Consider the following 22,837-nt stretch of genomic DNA (forward strand, 5'->3'; position numbering starts at 1 on the left):
AACAGGTGAGATTCCAGGTCTAGCACTTCACCCACAATTTTGCCAGCACCCTAGTTTCCCAACCATTTTATGCTATCATACGCAACAAAAACCACAACCTTGTATGAACCCAACCACCCACTTTCTTTTGGCCAGTACTCAAGCGACCAAACACTGACCAGAAGAGTCAAACAGGGAGTATTAGTTATACTGCAAAGTCACTTCACGCATCTCAACTGGGCCCTCAAAACCACCCGGCAACCCCACACAGCTTTTTACTCATCACTTCCACTCTTACGATCAACTATGTCAGTTCCTTTGAACTCTAAGCTTCTGACCTTTCACACCCCCTCTTACAGATGAGCTTGCCTTCTACATCAGAGAAAACAGAAGCCATCAGACATGAACTCTTTCAATTTTCTACGACTAGATATATAAAACTATACAAACATAACGGACTCATCACATTCTCCTTTCCCTCTATTAAGAATAGAGGAACTGACTTTTCTGTCATTTGGTCCAATTCCTCCACCAATGCTTTAAATCCTATCTACCGTCTTTTCAGTAATCTTACACTTCTAATTATCTCTTCTAGAACATTCGAGCTCTCATTTTCCTCATTGTTTTAGTCTTTTGGGAAAAATTTCAAACACAGAGAAAGGTAGAGAAATCAGTATAATGGACACCCACAATACCCACCATGTGATTTACAAATTGTTAATATTATTGTTGTATTTGCTTCTTGTTTTTGCTGAAGTATTTTCATTTCTATTTTTTTTTTAAGATTTTATTTATTTGAGAGAAACAGACACACACACACACACAATACAAGCGGGGGCGGGGGGTAGGAGGTGAGGGAGAAGCAGGGAGCCCAACAACACAGGGCTCGATCCCAAGACCCTGAGAGATCATGACCTGAACTGAAGGCAGACGCTTAACCGACTGAGCCACCAAGGAGCCCCAATTTGCTGAAGTATTTTAAAATCAATCACAGACATCAAGACATTCCACTCTGAAATATGTCAGCATACATCTCCAAAAATATTAGGACACTTATCTATTAAACTGTAATGCCATTAATAGATCTACCAAAATTAACAGTAATTATTCAGGAGCTAATATACCTAGTCCATTTTCAAATTTCCCCAATTACTCTACCAATGTCTTTTTACATCTGATTTATTCAAATTAGGATCTAATTACGGACTACATAATACACTTGGTTATGTCTCCTGAGTCTCTCCATCTAGAAGTATCCACTGCCTGCTTTATTACCGCTAGAATGCTGACTTACTGGACAGAATGAACCACTTGTCCTATAGAATGTTCCACATTTTGTTTACTTCCTTAGGGTAACTTGTTTATCCTCTACACTGCCAGTAAACCGTAAGTTAGGTCTACAGATTAGAGGATAGTCAAGTTCAACGTGTCTGGCAGGAATACTTCTAGGTAACACAGCAACCTTCATAGTGTAATGAATCAGAACAAATCATCTTTGTTTACGCACTATTTGTAAAGCTAAGATTGGTCAGGGTATTCAGGGGTTAACAGTTCAGTCTATTGTAAAGTTGTAATTCCTCCCTTTCATCTGCCAAACCACCACGGGTGGGTAACCTTTCACTTTCAACTGGATGCCTTCTATCAGGGTTAAACATGCTCAAGTCTCTCCCTTAAAAGACACAGAGAGAGAGACAGACAGACAGACAGACAATGCCTTGATTCCACATTTCACCATCATGGACCCTCCTTTTTCTATCCTTCATTATGAACCCTCAAATAGAGCAGCCTACACATGACCCCTTTTCTTCACATGAAATTCTGAATTCTCAAGCCTCACTCCTGTCCAGCCACCTTCCACTAAGTTGAACCGGGCACCATGGAAAAGGAGGGGCTGTCAGAAAGCACGGGTCTCAGAAAGGTTTCTTTTCTTTTCTTTTTTTTTTTTTTTTTAAGATTTTATTTATTTATTTGACAGAGACAGCCAGCGAGAGAGGGAACACAAGTAGGGGGAGTGGGAGAGGAAGAAGCAGGCTCATAGCGGAGGAGCCTGATGTGGGGCTCGATCCCATAACGCCGGGATCATGCCCTGAGCAGAAGGCAGACGCTTAACGACTGCGCCACCCAGGCGCCCCTGAGAAAGGTTTCTAGTGGCAAAATCAGAGCCCTTGTAATGCTTGTACCAAATGAAAGGTAGCAGACTATGCCACCGCAAAGACGGCCTAAGGATGTGGCATAGGATTATTCAGAGAAACAGCAAGACACAGGAGAGACTGAAAACAAGAGAAGTTACTCCTCTGAAATGGAAATTTACATTTATAAAGAAAATCTCCATTTGTAAGGGTGTCTCCCTCTCTGTTCTAGGAAGGAAAGGACTCTAAATCACCAGAGAATCTTAACCAATGGAGAATGCACAGATTTAAACCTGCACAACAAACCTTACCTTTGTTTACCCTTGCCTTTCCTGATAACCTCCCAGGACTGGGCCCCCTCCCCACCCCCACTCACTCCCAGAGGCACACTTTCTTCTTTCTTTAGCTGAAGACCGTATTTAAGCTGGTGCCCGGGGCTACCTTAGGGAGTTACACATTTCCCCCCCGGGGAATCTCCCACGTATTACCTGAGGAATACACGGTCATAAACTTTTCTCCTTTATCTTTTATTGCAGGGTGTCAGCCAAGAACTCAGAAGAGTAAAGGGAAAATCATTATTTCTCCCCTACAGAGACAACAGCAAACTTTTTCTGGACGCTTGAAAAGAAATCTTAAAGCTGCCTTCCCCCACCTTCCATTATCTACTGCGAAAGGAAGAACTAGTTTTTCACTCTTTAAGAAAAAACTTATTGGTTCTGTCACTAAGGAGAAAGAATATTTTGATTACACACTTTCTGGTGATCTTTTCTACCCACCTGACAATTACTGGATTGCTGAGAATACCAATAAGGAGCACATTATAGACTAGATTATAAACAACTTCCGTACAAGCCTAGAGGCTGACTAGGGTAAACTGAGGCCACAAGATACCCCCAAGGTGAAACCTATAAGATAAATCCTATGATGTTTTGAAGGTCTACAGGAGATCTAACGAAGTGGCCAATCAATGTACTGACATGGTCTGTGTATGTAACGCAGCTATGAAAGCTCTGAATTCTTGAGGATACTGTTGCATGAGGTACAGTTTAGTAAGTCGCTCCCCCAACCCGCAGATCTAAAGCACGCTCCAATTCAGAGAAGTGAGGTCCTCCAGGGGCACGTATTTGACTAGGGCAACAGGAGGCATCCAACTACTTGCCCTCCTGCAGGTCCTTTACATCCACAGTAATACAGAACAAAAACCAGGGAAACGGCAAAATAGTTCATAAAACTTTGTAAATTCAATGTGGGGGGGGGCATATGAAAATAATGGCAGGAGAAAGAAAACCAGTAAGATAAACGGTCATCCACCACTGAAGAAATTCTCCATTGGGTAGAGCCAGGTGAACTGCCACATAAATTAACTCCAAACGTCCTGAAGGTTTAAGGTGATCAAGAACCCAACCCCAGAAGGGAGTAAACCAAAACAGTCTCTCACTGATCAGACTTTACGTGAATTAATGACTACAAAAGGAAGCGATGTTAGGCAGAAATTAAGGTTTCCATCTACACTGGTCATATGGCTAACAGAAAATGGAGGAGGATTTCTGCGAACTCAGACATAAAGCCGAAGGCAAAGAGACATCAATTACGCTTTTTTTTTTTTTTCTTAGAGCTTTCAACATATGGTAAGAGAATCAACCTCAAGGCTTACTAAATAGCCCCATGGTCGGCTGCATTCACACTCCCCCCCAACATACTGTGGACACTGATTCTTACAATTACAAGAAGGCTGAGAAGAGAAAAGGTCAGCTAGAAGGGCTAGCTAATATTTAGATGTATAACGAGAAGAGTTTCTCTTCTATGGGGGGGGAGGGGTGCTAGGGGCAACCAAGCCACAGACAGGGAAAAGATAGTTACAAGCTAAAATTAAGATAAAGGATTAGCATCTGGAGTTTAAAAACAATTCCTCCAAACTAATAAAAAAGACCAATGATCTAACTGAAAAATGTTCATAGATATGAATCAGCAAACCACAGCAGGTACAACTACAGAAGCTAATATACAAATGAAAAGGTATTCAACCTCAATAATCAGGGCAATGCAATAAGAATTTCATACCTATCAGATCGATCAAACTGCATCTCAACCAAGAATCAGCAAGGTTGGGGCGCCTGGTTGGCTTAGTCGGGGTAAGGCGTGTGACTCTTAATCTCGAGGTCATGAGTTCAAGCCCCACATTGGGTATAGAGATTAAATTAAAAAGGAAAAAAAAAAAAAGAATTGGCAAGGTTGGGGGTAAGTGGTAACTCATTTTGGTTGGAAAGCAACTTGGCCAATATCTAACAAAGGCGATGATACCTCTATGTTTCAATATGACAATTCCATTTCTGGGGGCGCCTGGCTGGCTCAGTTGGTAAGACATGCCACTCTTGATCTTGGAGTCATGAGTTCAAGTTCTACATGGGGTATACAGATTACTTAAATAAAACTTTTAAAGAATTTATTAAAGAAAAAAAAAGATTTAATTCCATTTCTGGGTATATAAGCCCTAAAGGAAACTCAAGTACATGTGGTCACGTGCTCAAGAGCTGGGTTCATATAGGGGCGCCTGGGTGGATCAGTTGTTAAGCATCTGCCTTTGGCTCAGGGCGTGATCTCAGCATTCTGGGATCGAGCCCCACATCAGGTTCCTCCCCTGGGAGTCCGCTTCTCCCTCTCCCACTCTCCCTGCTTGTGTTCCCTCTCTCGCTGGCTGTCTCTCTCAAATAAATAAATAAAATCTTAAAAAAAAAAAAAAAAAAAAAGCTGGGTTCATATAGTACTACTTCTAAGAGCAATAAACTGAACACTAATGCCCACCAACAGAATGGATAACTATAGTGTTTTCATGTTGAATTATTGTATCACAATGAAAACAAATGAACTACAGATATAGACAATGTAGACTAATCTGAACAATAATATGGGGGGGGTGGAACAAGTTCCAGAAGACACATACCAGCATAATACTCTTTTTATGAAACTCAAAAACAACTAAGACTATTTAGGAATGCACACATATCTAATAAAAGGTTTTTGAAGGGAATGATAAAACAGTACAAGGGAGAAACACACAAGTACAATAGTTGCAAATAATTGTTAATTTTCAAATTCCTGAGTTGGGTATTTGCTTTACAGGTGTTTATGTTACCAATAAGCAAGTAAATATAAATATATAAAAGTGAGTCACCCTCTCTCACTGTCTCTGTCAAATAAAATCTTAAAAAAAAAAAAAGTGAGTCATACATGGATCCACAATAAATATATTTATAGTTAATCCAACTCTTGTACTAAATTAAACAAGGAGACCATTAGGACTGAGGCGGTTCGAATACCTTAGCAAACTATGTAAGCAAACCCAAACCTAAGCCTGTAAAACCCAAGGACAACCAATCACAGTCGACTAGGCTTTCCAAATAAGGCGACCACAGGGCTAGAGCTAATCAAATAATTCCCTTGCTTTGCTTCCTTCTCTATAAAAATCTTGCCCCTACCTATGCCCAACCTGAATTGATTTTTGCTAAAACAAAAACAAAAAACAACTTAAAATGTTCAATATGCCTCAGTTTACCTCTTAACACACCTGAAGTCCACTGGGAACCATAAAATAAGTGGAATGAGATAAAAATAAAGACAAAAAGAAGCTGAGGCCAAGGGGAGCCTGGGTGGCTCAGCCGTTAAGCGTCTGCCTGCAGCTCAGGTCATGATCCCAGGGTCCTGGGATCCAGCCCCGAATCGGGCTCCCTGCTGAGTGGGAAGCCCACTTCTCCCTCTCCCACGCCCCTTGCTTGTGTTCCCTCTCTGTCAAATAAATAAAATCTTAAAGAAAAAAAACCAAACAAACCAACCCTGAGGCTCAGACAGGTTAAATAACTTGCCTGAGACTGGAAGCACAGATGGGAACTGAATCTGAGTGTGTGTGCACCTCTGGAACCCAGGATCTCAACCACCCTGCCACACTACCTCTTTTCAAAGGGCAGCTCATTAGACTTCTCTGCTGAATCTGACCAATGATAGTCCCTCCTTATTCACTTTATTGCTATGGCTTTCACACCCCAACCTCCTAGGTCCTCCTTGTACTTCACAGACTATTGTTTTCTCTGGGTTTTTTGCTGTCTCCCCCCAACCCCATTCATTTCTTACTTGTGTTTGCCAGGATCTATCTTCAGCCAGATAGTTAAGACACTTTCCTCCTGGGAGGAAGGAAAGATAAAGGAATACAAGATACATATGAGCCATCTCTACATTCCTTTACCAAAACACAAAACAAAAAACAAAAAAACCCACAACAACCACAGGGGGGCAGTGCCCGGCTGGCTCAGCTGGTGGACCGTGCGACTCTCACGGTCATGAGTTCAAGCCCCACGTTGGGTGTAGAGGTTACTTAAAATCTTAAAATTGTTTTTAAAATTATACATAAGAAAAAAAACACAACCAAGAACAAAACACACAAGCAAAAAACATCAGAAGGGTACAGTGTAATTGTCAAGAAATTTCACCAATGGTGATTTTTACTCTAGGTCAAATTGGAGCTATTCATCACAATCTCTGAAGTGGTATTGAAACGGAAGACGAAAGCAATTTTAAACTAATAATTTAATAGAAATTAGTTTAATATCAGCACAGTGTCTTTCAGTTACCATAACTTGACTAAGTTCTTTTTCAACATGAATGATTCATTTAACACAATTGAAATTATTATATAATGAAAGCATTGTAAGCTGAGAAGCAGCATATTAGTTATCTTTTAAAAAGTTCAGCTGTGCCAGTTACACATATAAAAAAGTGCCAATGAGCCACTGTATCCACACGAATTAAAAAAATACAGTTGCATAATTCAGCTTCTCTACTTCTTAAAATGTCCACAGAAATTTTACCAAAGCAAGGCATTATGTAGGCTGTACAATTATACTGCTGTGTTAGTGAACAGGCAATTTCATCTATATGCGACAAGGAAATGGGATATTTCTTAGCTACTAATAATTTAATACTGATCACGAAAGCTTGCAAGGCATGAAAAGAATATTTTAAGTTGTAAATTTAGGCATAAAACTACTTTTGCTTCCTGATGTCATCAGAAAAATTCAAGTTTGTTACTGGAATCCCTAATGTTCTACGTTTCTCTTTGCCATCTTTGTTAATTTCTATACTTTGTAAAATAAAAAAATAAAAAAAAAAAAACCAAACCCAACTGCAAGTCCATAATGCATTAGGTATTTAAAGTTTTTACGATCATTCTTAGCATGGAACTTAAAAGCACACTTGCCTATCCACCCCAAGTACTCCATTTACAGATATCCCCATGTGGCTTTCACAAGAAGTTAGCTAAAAACATAGGGCAGCAGGGGGCGAATGGAGGAGACAGAAAAATGGGCAGCAGGGGGCGAATGGAGGAGACAGAAAAATAGAAGTTGGAGCTGCTCGAAGGGCAGCATAGGCATTCAGGTTTCTTTCTTTCTCATCCCCTTGAACACTTAAATGCCCCAAGTAAAAAAATTCTGCCTCTTGTGAACCACAGGCATGTCCGTGTTCCAGAAAATACATAAGGTGCTGTTTCTTCATTCTGTTCCCCTTCACCTAACTGGTATGTTGTGGCCTGGTTCATTCTTTCACCAAACATTTACCGAATGCCCATCATACGCAAAGACCTGAGGCTACACGTGAAAGGGACAGGCCCAGCTCCCCAGCTCACGGTCAAGGAGGAAAACAGACATATAAGATACTCACATAGGTCCATAATCCCACTATCCGAAGCCCTAGCACCACGTGTGGTTTAGATCTGGGAAGTTTTCAGATTTTAAAAAGGTCAAGGAGTATTTCTGTAGCAAAACATAAGCACATTCACAACCAGGTGGGGGAAAAACAGACTAGTTTCGTGGTAGATCAGGCCAGGCTGTGGCACGACAGGAGTCCAAATCACATAAAATTTTGCCACTAAGTGATGTATGGAAAAGCCTGCCGTTTTCATAGCATTCTGGGTCTCTGTGGAGAGATTATGGACCTGTAATGCGTAAGAGGAAGATTACGTGGCACAAAGTCAGGACAAGCCCAGAACAGAGGCATTAGTAGGAGTCAGTGAACCAAGGGATGGCACTCACTGAGCACTTCTGTGCCATGCACTTTGCAGAACTCTTCTCGGGAACTCATCTAATGGCCGCAAATCGACCTCAGAAGGTACGGGCTAATAGGATCCCCATGCCACAGGCGAGGGAACTACAGGTTACAGAGGTTACCGCACTTACCTGAGTTCATAGAACCTAAGAGAGTGCTGACTCACCCCCAGTTTCCTTCCTGCGTGACCCCAGAAATTGCTCGCCTGCTCTGAGTCTTAATTCCCTCATCGGTAGAATGCAGATACCCGGGGGGGGGGGGGATTGTTTGGCGAATTAAACATATACATTCACAAAATGTCCTTGGAACTCTGAGGGCTAATTTGGCCCAGCAAGGGAAATATACAAAGACGCTATGACCAGAAACAGTACACAGGCCGGTATCTACATCCGGATCAATATACAATGCAAAACACTTTCAACAAAAAGAAAAATACAATGATTACCAGAAAGAAATGTTTTCATGGCCTCAGCATCCCAGTTATGCTGCCGCGTAACCCCTTGTTGGTAACCCCTGCGCTCTCTCCGTAACTCCTTGAGAAGCGCTGAGATTCCTACCTGTGAACTCCGGAGACGACTTCCGTCCGCCTGCAAGGAGAGTACGCCACCCCTACCCCCTGTTATATAGACCAGGACTCTCTAATGAGTGGGTAGGAGAGAAAGCATCCAATCACGTGAAGGCCTTTCTCAAACGACACCCACCTCGCGAAGACAGCAGTACCTGGCCCACCCCAGCACGCCGCCCACCCCGCCCACCCCGCCCTCTTGCCCTGACTCCTGGATTGAAGCACTGCTGATTACTGCTATAGCCTTCAGGTGTGGAAGGGAAGAAGCATGGCTCATAACCACCAATTCAACTAATAACCTCATCAGGGGTTCTCAAAGTGTGGGGACCAGGGGCAGCAGCAGCATCACTGAGGAATTGCTAGAAACGCACACGTTTAGGCCCTTTCCCAGGCCTAAACAGCAAACTCTGAGCATGGAGCCCAGCGATCAGTGCTTAACAAGCACCCTAATTCCGGTGCCTCCTACAGTCTGAGAAACACATAGGAAACAAATCTAAAACCATTTCATTGAGGGAATGTTCAAGAATGTGTGTTGATTTAGGGGCACCTGGGTGGCTCAGTTGGTTAAGCGTCTGCCTCCGGCTCAGGTCATGACTGGGGTCATGAGATTGAGCCCCGGCTCAGCAGAGTTGGGGTCTCCCTCTCCTTCTGCCCCTCCCCCTGCTCGTGTGTGCACACACTTGCGCTCTTTCTCAAATAAAATCTTAAAAAAAAAAGTGTGTGTGTTCATGGGGTGCCTGGCTGGCCCAGTTGTTAGAGCACACAACTCCTGATTTCGGAGTTGAGTTCAAGGCCCACGTTGGGTGTAGAGATTACTTACAATCTTAAAAAAAAAATGTGTGTTTATGCATTAAGAAGTTCCTAAAAAGACTGAGGCGCCTGGGTGGCTCAGTGGGTTAAGCATCTAACTCCTGATTTTGGCTTAGGTCATGATCTTGGGGTTGTGGGATTGGGGCTCTGCACTCAGCATGGAGTCCACTTGAGATTCTCTCCCTGTCCTTCCCCTCTGACTCTTTAAAATAAATAAATACATCTTTTTTTTTTTTTTTTAAAGTTCTGGGGCACCTGGTGGCTCAGCTGGTTAAGCATCTGCCTTGGGCTCAGGTCATGATCCTCGGGTCCTGGGATGGAGCCCCACCCCCCCCACCCCCCCCACCCCGCATCAGGCTCCCTGCTCAGCAGGGAGTCTGCTTCTCCCTCTCCCTCTGCCCCTCCCTGCTGCTTGTGCTCTCCGGCTCGCTCTCAATAAATAAAATCTTAAAAAATAGGTTCCTAAAAACAACTAAATGGCATTTATATTATCTTTCTGGTCAAACAAAACTTCTAAATACTTTAAAAAATAAAGATAGTAGTTGGAATACATGATTTCAGAAAAAAATCATTCCCGTTCCTATCAGCTTTTAAATAGGGCAGAATTATTTCCCATATCTGAATTGTGAAAATTTTTTGAATTTTTTTCCTGAGGAATGCCTTCAGAATGGGAAAAGAGAAAAAAGAGACGCTCCCCATATAAATTTCCTATTTCTCAAACACAACTTAAAAACGTTTTTACAAAGAAATCATCAACGATTTCTTGATGTATTTCAGGTGTTATCTTCCTTCAAGGGAAACAATGCATCTGGCAAAAACTTGAATTTTTTTGGCAGCCATCACCTTCTTTAAAAGAATCTGTATTTGGTCTTGCTTTTACTCTTTAAGAAATGTAAGAATGAAATAAATTCAAGAGTTGAAAGAACAGCTTAGGAATCAGCTATCTTCTATCAGGAAATACCCAGGACACCTGAAAAGAGAGATACTTGAAAACAAGTTTTTAATTTAAGGCTTAAATGCATTAATCTTTGTTAAAGTAGTGAAGCATGTGAGAAAATACCTGCCAATAGTGTTTCAAGTATCTCCGGAGTTAACTAAGAAAGGGACTTAGATTCTCAACTGCCAAAAGTAGCTCTTACTACCTTTCTTTTCTTTTTCTTTTTTTTTTTTTTAAGAACTTGTGATTTACTTTTGTTAACAAGTCACAACATGATCAGTCCACACAGTCATAATCAACTAACGAGAAAACAAGCTCTTTATCCAGGTATCATAAACAGATCCACTGGGGTTGAACCGTTTGGTTAAGAATTACAGGGTCTCGGGGCGCCTGGGTGGCACAACGGTTAAGCGTCTGCCTTCGGCTCAGGGCGTGATCCCGGCGTTATGGGATCGAACCCCACATCAGGCTCCTCTGCTATGAGCCTGCTTCTTCCTCTCCCACTCCCCCTGCTTGTGTTCCCTCTCTCGCTGGCTCTCTCTCTGTCAAATAAATAAAATCTTTAAAAAAAAAAAGAATTACAGGGTCTCTCATTGAACAGGATTTGTCATCTTGGCAGAAATCTAAACTGAGGTGGTAAATTCCGCGGCCCAATAAAATGTCACGCATAAAAGTGAAAAAAAAAAAAAAAGGACAGGTATTCATTATTCATGGAATTAAAAGCAAATGGATTTTGTTTCATTCCCACACCTTTTTACATTTGTGTGTTATAAATAAAACGTGTGATAACTGTAGTGTTTTAAACTCTTTGCCATTTATAAAAGCTGAGTGTTTAATCATAAATTCTTTAGGTTTAATTTTTAAATTATAAATTGTAAAAGTATCCTTTAAACCAAGGAAAAGAAGGGAAGAACTCTTGGAGGCAAAGGCAGTAACAAAACCTAAAATTACAGTAATACCAGGTACAACACAAAAACCTGATGCAGAGCGCACCTTTTAAATGCAGAGTCCATGTGTTTCCTTTCTTTTAGTGTATCATACCTACAGAATCGGAGAGAAAATGGAAGCGTTAAGGGAAGAGGTTTAGCTTTTTTCTAGTCAACACTTGGAAAAGCTTTCAGAAAGATTTTTCTCCCTGCATTATTCCTATTATTTTTAGCTATAGTCCTAAAGTACATAAGAAATGAACACCATTCTGACCTACGGTCAATCCAAATCGTCACGTGATTCATTCTTCCACCCAACAAACATCGTTTAACGCCTGCCCCGCACCGGGTACCCACACCGACCCACCCCCATCAGAAGAGTTCATCTTCTCATGAGAAACTAGTAACAATGACCTCAGGATGTAAGGGCTGCAATAGAGCACGTATTTCAAATGTTACGTCACCAAAACCTAATGTTTCATGAGAATAAGACTGAACTTACCATACTGAGGAATTCCCTTAAACTGAAACCGTTTCTAGTGTGCTCATATTTTTAGCTGCACTACCTCTTAAAGCAACAAGTTCTATGAATTCACTGGCAGCTATGTAAAATGGCAGGGAATTTCCTTCTACTTAGTCCTAAAAGTACCTTCTCTAAGCTGAGCAGCCTCTAATTTTAGTATTTCTAAGACTCTATGACTCAGACATTAGGAAAATAAATGATTATGTAAATTACAAACCCTAACCTTCTCAGACAGTCTTTTCTCAGATGACTTCACTCAAGTATTGTTACCTCTTGGATTTTTTTGATAGGACCACGTATGGTTCATCTCTGTATCACTAAGTCACATGGTCTTAGGTCACTTTAAAGTCACATAATTTGTTTTTTTAACCAAAAACAATCCCTTCAGTTTAACAGAATTACGTATTACTCTTGATTATATCTCAAAAAAATGTTTAAATGAATCCCATCACTAAAGGATGAAAATATGACAACAGCAGCTCGCAGAATTTCATCTAACAAATGTTTGTAAGGTTATAAATGTTTATAAGGCATCATGATCTAGCTTATTTGCTAATTTGGCTTCACGGGACAAAATGCGACGTGCAATTAACATATTCATGGAAAGGCAGCTACAACTTCATGTGTTCACAGCTTTAATAAAAGTAAAATATCTTTTTTCAAAAAAAGTAAGATTATCTTAAAGGTACCAATAATAAGCAGAAATACAGTGCATCACTCAGTGTCTTTCTCCCAGTACAGATCTCATTCTTTCTAACATAAAGCCATTAATGCCTAGGCAGAAGGTGAAACTTCAGAGGTTTTACTAATTAAAAAGCAAATGCACCTACGTGGTATTGGTCTGGGATGCACAGATATCCACCAATGCTGCTTCAGGATCACACTTTATTTACCAAAATATCATAGGACTGCTTTCTTGGGTTGAAACAAACAGCTAATAAACCACACTAGCTATCTGTGATTCCACTCCATCCTCAACTCCCTCCCCCACCACTAAGGTTCGCAACAGCCGTCAGTCCAAGGGGTCTTAACTCTCCCAGGAGGGAACAGTGTTTCAGCAGCGCACACTCCCGCGCACCAACATCGCTCTTCGGCAGTGTTGAGAAACACACGCTACTGGTGATGCTTTTCTAGCCCGTCATGATGCGTCTCACCATCATCTCTAAAAACTTTACAAAGATGTTTCCTCACTGAAAATGAGCACCTAACCATGGATGAAATTTACACAGCCACATTCCTCTCCTTCTTTATATCCTTCCTAAGTCTCAGAGGAGCATTTCTGTGTGCGTTTTTAAATATTTTTCCCCCAAAAGCTTCCCTAGTGGCACATTAATAATCAATGAAATAATGAAATCTCTTGATAAGCTTTCGTTCCCATAAACATTAACACACAACCATGAAAACAAATATTTAAGTTTGAAAAATGTTTAAAGACCAACTGCTTTTGCTTTTTATGTCATGGGACAAGATGACCACAGTTTTCTTTTTTTTTTTTTTCTTAAATGTTTATTTATTTAAGTAATCTCTACACCCAACATGGGGTTCGAACTCAAGGCCCCAAGATCAAGAGTCTCATGTTCTTCCTACTGAGCCAGCCAGATGCCCTAAAACCACATTTTTCAAAAAGTTGACTCCTACTCCCACAACAGCCTCCCCAGAGACCCATTTCATAAGTAATACAAATAATGAAGATCCCTTGTTGACGAATTTCAATTTCCTTAAATAATTAGCTGTCCTCCATTTTTCTATTAAGTACATAATTTAATTTACGGAAGTCTAGAAAATAAAAAAATGTTTAAATTATTTCCTTATGAAAACCTGGTCGCTATAAATCTTGTTAACTACCCTAAATAAAATGTATAATCTCTGCTGCATGCCAGTTAAACAACAAAGTCTCATTTAGCTGAAGGGGTATTACGGGGTTTTTAATTTTACATTACTAAATAGTTAAAGCCCAATTTTCAATTTTTAACAATTCCAGGGTAAGGATGTGTAGGTGGGGAACTCATAAAAATTGAAGGGGAAAAAAAATGAGTCAAGCCATTGCTACATGTTACCTTAACAAAAATATCAAAAATCCCTATACACAAGCCCAGGGACTAATTAATAGCCCTTTGAGCACAGGGACCACTGTCCTCATCTCTGTGTATTCCAAAGTAGCGTTCTCTCTCGACGGTACAGATTATATCAATTTCTCCATAGCTAAAAATGCATTACAAGTTAGGTGATGAAGAAGAAGCAGTAAGACTTCTAAAAACATAGTATTTTTTAATAAATAAGAATGAATGTTTAAGGACCATCACTCTTCGATTGTTTATATAGCAAAAAGTTACAAACATGAATCAACAGGCGAGCAGATACAGTACCTCCATACAATGAAATATTATGCAGCTGTTAAGATGAGAACCTCAGAGCTCTAAATACTTGCAAAGATGCCGGCACTAAAGACATCCCCTGAACAATGCTCCCTTTTGGGGTTCCAACTGTAAGATAAGCATTTTGGTGGGAGTACACCCTTACCCAGCAAGGTGTATACTAAGCCTCCTTGGTAATAACCAAACAGCACAGGAAACAACCCTGCTAAAGCCAAAACTGGGTGGGAGAAGGGGGTAATTTAAGCTGTGTACTGCCTTAAATATTAAAGATGGACATTAAGAGAAACTTTAAATTTATATTATTTTAGCAAGTCAGTAGTACACGAGTGTTAAAATCACTTAATGTGATTGCTGCTACAAAACAAATTAAATAAGATATAACTTTGAGCAATTCTAGAAGGCTCTCCATAAGGCGTGCTGGAAAAACGGTATTGAGGAACATATATTATAAACTTATCAAGCATTTTTTGTTCATCACTCTTGCACCAAGGGAAATTTTTTGGTACCCGTGCCATCCCTGGACAGTAGAAGGCTGTCCGGTAGCATAATAATTAAGAGTGCTGTCTCTACAACACAACTGTTGGGGTTTGGATACTGCCTTCTCCACTGGCATATGTTAACTGACATACGGAAAAGTCGGAAGATTAACTGAAATTAATAGTAGTTGAGAAAAAGGTGTCTGTAAAATAAAAATGGAAAAATATTAAAAATATTTTAAGAGAGGGGTGCCTGGGTGGCTCAGTCGGTTGAACATCTGCCTTCGGCTCAGGTCCTGATCCCAGGGCGCTCTGCTCAGCGGGGAGTCTGCTTCTCCCTCTCCCTCTCCCCCTGCCGGTGCTCTCTCTCTCAAATAAATAAATGCAATCTTTAAAAAATACATATTTTAAGAGAAAGAAGTATACTTAAGCAGGAATTATTTTAAATAATCAAAACATCTTGGAGATAGTTTGTTGTTGTTTTTTACATCCTAACCCAGATCTCACTTTATTTTTTATTTATTTATTTATTTTTTTAAGATTTTATTTATTTATTCAACAGAGATTGAGACAGCCAGCGAGAGAGGGAACACAAGCAGGGGGAGTGGGAGAGGAAGAAGCAGGCTCATAGCAGAGGAGCCTGATGTGGGGCTCGATCCCACAACGCCGGGATCACGCCCTGAGCCCAAGGCAGACGCTTAACCGCTGTGCCACCCAGGCACCCCCCAGATCTCACTTTAAATATTGTCCTTTTTCTTGTCATTCTTTCCAATATCAATATGGTTAATTTAGAGGCTTGCCAAAAATTAAAATTTTGTAATCTTTGTAATTAAAAGTTAATTATCCAATCTGTGGTCAAGGTTCTTCCCTTTTTGTTTCTTCCTAGTGACCTACTGCACTCGTCTGGCTGCCTATCAGTGTTACCTCCACCAGAGGGCAGACAAAAGGGAGACGAAGCCAGCAAACAAAATTAACAACTTGTTAGCTTCCAGAGAAGCTTTAGCAGATCACCAAGAAACTTTAAACAGCACTTACATTATAGGATTCTCTGAGACAGTCTTCTCCATTTGAGACGGTATTAGTTAAAATATAACAAAAAAGCTGGAATATATTGATTCATGCATTTATTCATTCATTCAACAAATATCTGAGTTCCGACCACATGCCAGACACATTCCAGGCTCTAGGGATTCAGCAGTAAACAAAACAAACAAAAGGCCCTGTTGTCATGGAGCTTTATTCTATATCTGTCTAGGAGACAGATAATAAAGCACATAAATAAACAACAATTTCAAGTACAGATAAGTACTATGCAGGAGAAAAAAACCTGCAAGAAGTTAGCAACAAGGAAGGCTATTTTTAAATAAATCAATCTGTAAAGTCTGAATGAAATGATCCAATGAGCCATGCCTTAAATGGGAGAAGAGCATTCCAGGAAGAATAAACAGTAAATGCAAAGGTCCTGAGGCAGAAACTAACTTGGCATGTTGAATCAACAGCAGAGAGGATAGTGAGGCTGGAGGGGAGTGAGCAAAGCAGAAGAGATTAGAGGGGGTGGGCAGGAGACCAACCATGTAATCATGTGGGCCTCTTGACCACAGTAAAAGCTTCAGATTTTATCTAACAGTAATGGGCTCTGCTGCCTGAGACTGGAAGCTGAAAGAGCAGTCAGGAGCTCCTGCTGTAGTCCAGGCCCCAGAAGATGCTGGTTTGACACAAGGGTAGTGGCAGTAGAAACAATAAAAAATAGCCAAATTGGGGATAATAATAAGTTAGAGCCCATTATAGTTGCCAATGGGGGAAGAGATGTACCATGAGCGAAACAGGAGAATTAAAGCTAACTCTTAGGATTGTTAGCCTAAGCAACTGGGTGGATGATAACACCATTTTCTGAGGAGAGTAAGAAGCTCTCGCCGGTGAAACAGGATGAAAATCAGAGTCCGTGTCCCAGAAGCCAAGGGAAAATTGCTTCAACAGGAAGGAGTCCTCTATCACCCGTGTTAAATGTGGCCGAGCGATCTAATGTGGCAAGACTGATGTCACTGGTGACCTTGGGAAGAATGGTTTTTTTCACAGCACAGGAAGGACAAAGTCACTCTGCAGGGGGTTTAGAAAAGAGGAGATGGGGAGCTGAGGAGTAGACACAGCCGGCATGGACTCCTTCGAAGATTTTTTTTGTTGTTTTTGGACACAAAGCTTTACTGTTTTTTGAAGTTTTATTTTTAACATTTCATTTTTTAAAATTTCAAATTTAAAGTTGAAAAAAGTAGTATGGTGAATAAATACTCTTAGACCTTTCACTTAGATTCACTAATTGTTAATATTTGCCATGTTGGCTTTATCATTCTCTCTTCATATGTAATAATTAATTATGGCTTGTTCATTTGAGAGTATACTGAAGATATTTTGACCATTTACTCCTAATAATTCACTGTGTATCTTCTAAGAACAAGGGCATTGTCTTATATAACACAGTACAATGACCAAATTCAGGAAACTTAACATTGATGCAATACTATTATTTCATATTCAGTACATATTCAAATTTTGCCAATGTCCTGATAATAGTCTTAGGTCAGTTAGCTTTTCCAACCCAAGATCCAACGCAGGATTTTATGCGTTGCACTTTGTCGGGTTCTTAAGCTTCCTTTATTTATTTTTTTTAGCATTCTTTTTTTTTTAAAGATTTTATTTATTTGAGCAAAAGAGGGCGCGCACGAAAGACAGAGAGAGGGAAAGAGAGGAGAGAGGGTGCACACAAGCAGGGGGAAGGGGCAAAGGAGAGGGAGAAGCAGACTCCCGGCTGAGCAGGGAGCCTGATGGGGACTGGATCCACAACCCTGGGATCATGACCTGAGCCGAAGGCAGATGCTTGACCCACTGAGCCACTCAAGCACCCCAAACCTCATCTAGAACATTTCCTTTGCCTTTCTCTTTCCTGACATTAACATATTGGGAAAAGCTCATTTGTGGGAGGACCCTCAATTAAGGTCCCTCAATTGTTTCCTCTTTGTAGATTTTGGTTATGCATTTTAGAAAAACCACCGAAAGGTTATGATGTCCCCAGTTCAAGCACATCAAGAGGAACCTGTTTTGTTTTGTTTATTAAGATTTTATTTATTTATTTGAGAGAGAGCAGGAGCAGCGGAGAGAGAAAGAAGCAGACTCCCGGCTGAGCAGGGAGGCCAACACGGGGCTCCACCCCAGGACCCTGGGATCATGCCTTGAGCCAAAGGCAGAAGCTTCACCGACTGAGCCACCCAGGCGCCCCAAGAGGAACCTGTTTATCTGGCTATTGGTGATGTTAACTTTGATCATCTGGTTGAGATGGTGTCTGCCAGACTTCTGCACTGTGAAGTATTCCTTTTCCCCTGGGTCATTAATCTCTGGAGAGACCACCGGAAACTGTATTAGTACCCTTTTCCCCATTCCATTTTCTCCATCAGTAATGCTTTCGTGAATCAACATGACCATGATGGTGGCAAGCCAGTCACTCTTCTAACTTTATTGCTCCTTCTACCTTTTTATTGGCAGTCTACTTGCTTTTCCTTTATTTATTATGAACTTGTGGATTCTTATTTTATTCAGTAGGTTATAATCCATTACTATCATTATTCATTTTGCAGCTCAAATTTTCCCAGATTTGGCTGCTCAAGCTAGTTCCTATGTCCTTCTGATGTGCCGCCACCATTTTTGGGAACACTTTCTTGCCTTCTACTTCCCCTGCCCCAGCCCTTGAACCAGCCATTTAGATCTGGGCACTACTTGTGCTCAGGGCTTCTAGGGTATCATTGCTTCTAGACCTTTCCATCAGACAGAGCTAGGAAATATATAACTCTAAATCCAATCCAACACCAGAGAGTGCTTCACCGCCTTCTCCATTTCGTATCTTTATTTCCCTTCTCCCACAGTGAAAATGCTACCTCAAAAAAATATCAATGAATTTACTCATTTGTTCATTTCTATGATACGTACAAAATAGTTCCAGAGTTGCTATATCTCTGCCACTATAAAAAACCAGTTTGCTACACAGGGTTCAAGTTGATTTTCTTGTTGTTGTTCTTTTTTTTTTTTTTTTTTTTTTTTTTTTTTTGCAGTCCTTTCTATCTTTAGATTAAAGGTAGATAGTTCCAGGTGCTGTGTTAAAAACTTACTTGGATTTTTCTTTTCTTCAGAGAGTTCATGTTATTCATTGAAATACAGTTGGTTCCTTTGTTTTGTTTGTATTCAATTTTGGAGGTTTTTTTCTTTCAACCTTGTTAATTTTATTTTTTAACATACAAAACATAAACAAGTTTCCAAAACTATACAAAAAGAGATAATCACAGCAGTGCTGTTCCCTTCGCTATAACTTCTACTCAGTTCCTACCCACCCCCCGAAGGTAACTAATTAGTTTCTTGTTATCCTCTCCTGTATTTATTTTTATTCTACCAAAAAAATTACATTTTCTAAAATAAAAAAAAAAAAATGATGCTTTCTCAATGTGGAGCCAGAGACATGGGGCAGAATACTAGATCAAGAAAAGAATTTTAAGATGGGAGACACAGGAGTGCCTGGGTGGCTCAGTCAGTTAAGCATGACCCCAGGGTCCTGGAATCCAGCCCCGCATTGGGCTCCTTGCTCAGCAGGGAGCCTGCTTCTCCCTCTCCCTGCTGCTCCCCCTCTTTATGCTCTCTCTCTCTGACAAATCAAAAAATAAAACCTTTAAAAGAAATATCTTCTGGTTTAATTTGAGGAATATCAGAGGGCTCCCATATTCCAAAAGAGACTGCCATACTGTTTATAACCTTCCAAAATAGTTGCATCTATGGCTCTAGAAAACCCACATTAAAATGGGGATTTTATTTTGGAAGGATAATCAAGTTTTCACTACCTATTAATGTCAATAGGAGAAAACCTGCCCTCACAAGAGGGAGGTCTTGAACTTTAAGCCAGACATTGAACCAGGAACAGAGAGGTGAGAGGAGAACGGCTGACACGAGGATCTGTACAATAACACAGATTAGTAACAGTCATGCTGGAAAAACAAACCCACATCTCTGGCACGTCTTGGAAAATTCACAAATATGCTAACTAGTAACTGAGGGTCATTCCGCATGTTCTGGCACGAAGTCAATGTGGCACAGAGGAAAGAACGTAGTCTTCAGACTCAGAGAGGTCTGGCTTTGAACGCCAGTTGAGTGACTAAACAGCTACATGACCACAGGACCACAGGCAAGTTATTTAAGATCTCAGGGGCATCGTTTCCTCACCTGTAGAACTGGATAATGCCTCCTTTGCCAAGTTCATGTAACATATAAATAGAATAATGTGTAGCATATCCCTGGCCCAGAACAAATGTCTAATTAGTCCCTATAACAAATGCAGGTTAAACCAGTCAACAAGGTAAAGAAACTAGTAACAAAGTGTACTTTAGTAACATGCCTGAAAAACTCTTTGAGAATTCACACCATCTCAGGCAGTACTTGGTAAGGGCAAAAAAATGTCCGATACTTTGTTCCAATTCTCAATTTTCAAAATGTCCCAGAATCTATTTTTAAAGTGTAAAAATATGTGCTGACATACTAAAGCGCCAATGACTTAAAAGAAACAATTCTGGGGGGATGTTGATCAAATGGTACAAACGTCCAGTTACAAGAGAGTATGCTCTGGGGATATAAGGTACAGCATGGTTACTATTGTTAACAATACTGTATTCTATACTGGAAAATTGCTCAACACAGCCATGCACACACACAGGTAATTACATGAGGTGATGAATGTGTTAACTAACCTTACCACGATCATCGTTTTGCAATATATATGAATATCAAGTCAACACGTTGTATACTTTAAACTTATATCATGTTGTATGTCAACTGTATCTCAATAAAGCTGGAAAAAAATGATCAAAGAAGCAATTCTACAGGTTAACAAAGACCAAAAACTCAGAAATAACCTCCTAAGCAATGCTTACGGCTCACAGAGATGAACCTCAACGTACTGCAAGCCACGTTAGCCAATTTTATAAATGTGTGTACACAACACAGTTAACCACGTTCAATATAACGGTATTTTAACAGCTTCTATTTCAGTTTCAAATTCACCTACAAACCAAAATGCAACACAGAAAATCTTAAAATGATCTTTAGCCAAATTCTGAAATATACAATAAACTTTCAGAGCCGCGGATCTGTAATAACCCAAAAGCCCCACACTAAAGAATCTTAAAATGTACAATGGCAAAGAGACTCAAAGCATACAATTTCATGGATCCAAACCGTCCTTTTCCTCCACGACTAGAAAAGACTTCCCTTTCATCTTAAATAAGCAGTGTGTGCTCTGTGTTCTAGGAGAAGTACTCAAAGGTCACAATCTCAGTTTGCAACTAAGAAGGAATGATAATAAAGCGTTCTGATCAACAATTAAATCTCAAATGTCTTAAGAAAACTTCCCAGCAGGGTGCTAATCCACACGCCGAGCTATTCTGCCAGTGGCCGAAAGAGAAAAAGATGTATCCACATCCTCTACCAAAAGAGAAAGGGAAGGAGTGGGAGAAAAGGGAAGAGAGACAGAGAGAGACAGGCAGAGAGATGCAAAATAACAAAGCATCACTTCAATAAACAAATGAAAGTCTGTTTTTAAACTTTTGGAAATTCAGTCTTCCCTTACCGTATAGCAATAAATATCAAAGAATCATTTGTGTTTTGAAGCAGAAAAAGAATGTGGAGAGAAAAGGAAAACATTTGATCACGTACAGAATTTACAAGAATTCATAATCCATTACCCCCGCCCCAATACTGGACATATCATTTCCAAAACAAATTTAACACGAAACCACTAGTCTCATTTTTAGCACTCAGCGGAAAACTTTTATGAGCTTTCCCAGAGCTCTCCACCCAATAACCCTTCTGGGCAGTCCCGAATAACCGCTATTTTCGGGGCAGCCACGAGCTCGCGCTCTGGGTCCCCCGGCGAGGCCTCGGGGCGTCGGGACCGACCTGGGGGTCTGGAGGCCGGGGACTACAAGCCGCCCCCTCGCCTCCCAGAGCGAGCGGTCCGAGCCGCCCAGGAAGTGCCCGAGGCGGCGGCCGAGGGGCTGGCCCCCGCGCGGGAGCACAGCGCGACCAAGGCGCGCCCGTCCCGTCCCTCCCGGGCAGGCTCCGCCGCCCAGGGCGCCCGACCCGGCCAGCCCCACGCCACCACCGGGCGGGGTTCCGCCGGGGCGGCCCCGAGGCGCCCCACGCCCCCTGCGGGAAGCCCAGGATCCCCCTGCGGGGCGCTCCGACAAGCCGCGACGCGTGCGGTCGCCGCCTACCTGGAGGGAGCTCGGGTCCGCGTCGACCGGCCGCTGCCTGAGTCCGCGGGGAGCTCAGCAGCCCCTCGAGCGCGGAGCCGGCGTGCAGAGCACAGCGCACCGCCGAGACCAGCGCCGCGGAGATCCGCCGGCCACACCCAGGCCCGCGCCGCCCAGCAGCCAACTCCGCGGCGCGCCAGGGCCGGGGCGGGGACGTGGCTCGAGGCGCGAGGCGCGAGGCACGAGGCGCGCGGGCCCGCTGGGGACGCGCCGCGGGCACGCGCGCACCCTGGAGCGCGCGTCGCCCGGGCGGGGGACGGGGGGCGAAGGCAGCGGGCGCCGCGCGCAGCTTCTGCTTCCTATTTTCTCTCTCGTTTCCTGCTAGAAGAAGAAGAAAAACATTAATTCCCAGGCAGTTTCGTTTTCTTGTCGTTGTGGCGCCTGGACGCCGGAGCACACTTCTGAGTTGCGCCCAAGTGGTGTGGCCGGTTTCCTTCCTGGCACCGCAGAAGCCTCAGTTTGCTCGTGGGCAGGATGGGGGCTGACGTAGAAGACCCCAAGGTCCCGTTTGGGTTTAACAGTCGGGAATTCTGCGTTTAAGAAAGTACACTGGAGCCCAGAGTCACACTACATTGCGTTGGAATCCCAGCTCTGACCATCGCTGGTCGGGTGACCGTGTACGTCTCAGCGACTGAGCCTGGTCATGGGCAAAATAGGGATGATACCTGCCTCATAAAGGTGCTAAAA

The 22,837-nt window shown here is 41.8% G+C and overlaps 1 protein-coding gene across 3 annotated transcripts in view; it reads right to left on the minus strand.

Annotated features, from left to right (window-relative positions):
• Window positions 1-22,357, minus strand: part of GNB4 (G protein subunit beta 4) — a 55,479-nt gene extending 33,122 nt beyond the window's left edge. Inside the window, exons 1-3 of one of the 3 annotated variants that reach the window (XM_048214891.2) lie at window positions 22,112-22,250; window positions 11,507-11,554; window positions 6,234-6,283 (exon numbers count right to left, since the gene is read on the minus strand). The gene's annotated coding sequence lies outside the window, so the exon portion shown is untranslated. Of the gene's footprint in view, window positions 1-6,233; window positions 6,284-11,506; window positions 11,555-22,111 lie in introns of all 3 variants that reach the window. The other 2 variants (XM_044383952.3, XM_026498267.4) reach the window with 2 other exon arrangements.
• Window positions 22,358-22,837: the final 480 nt, after the last annotated feature.

Source organism: Ursus arctos, unplaced genomic scaffold (genome assembly GCF_023065955.2).
Source record: "Ursus arctos isolate Adak ecotype North America unplaced genomic scaffold, UrsArc2.0 scaffold_4, whole genome shotgun sequence".
Classification (NCBI taxonomy): Eukaryota; Metazoa; Chordata; class Mammalia; order Carnivora; family Ursidae; genus Ursus; species Ursus arctos.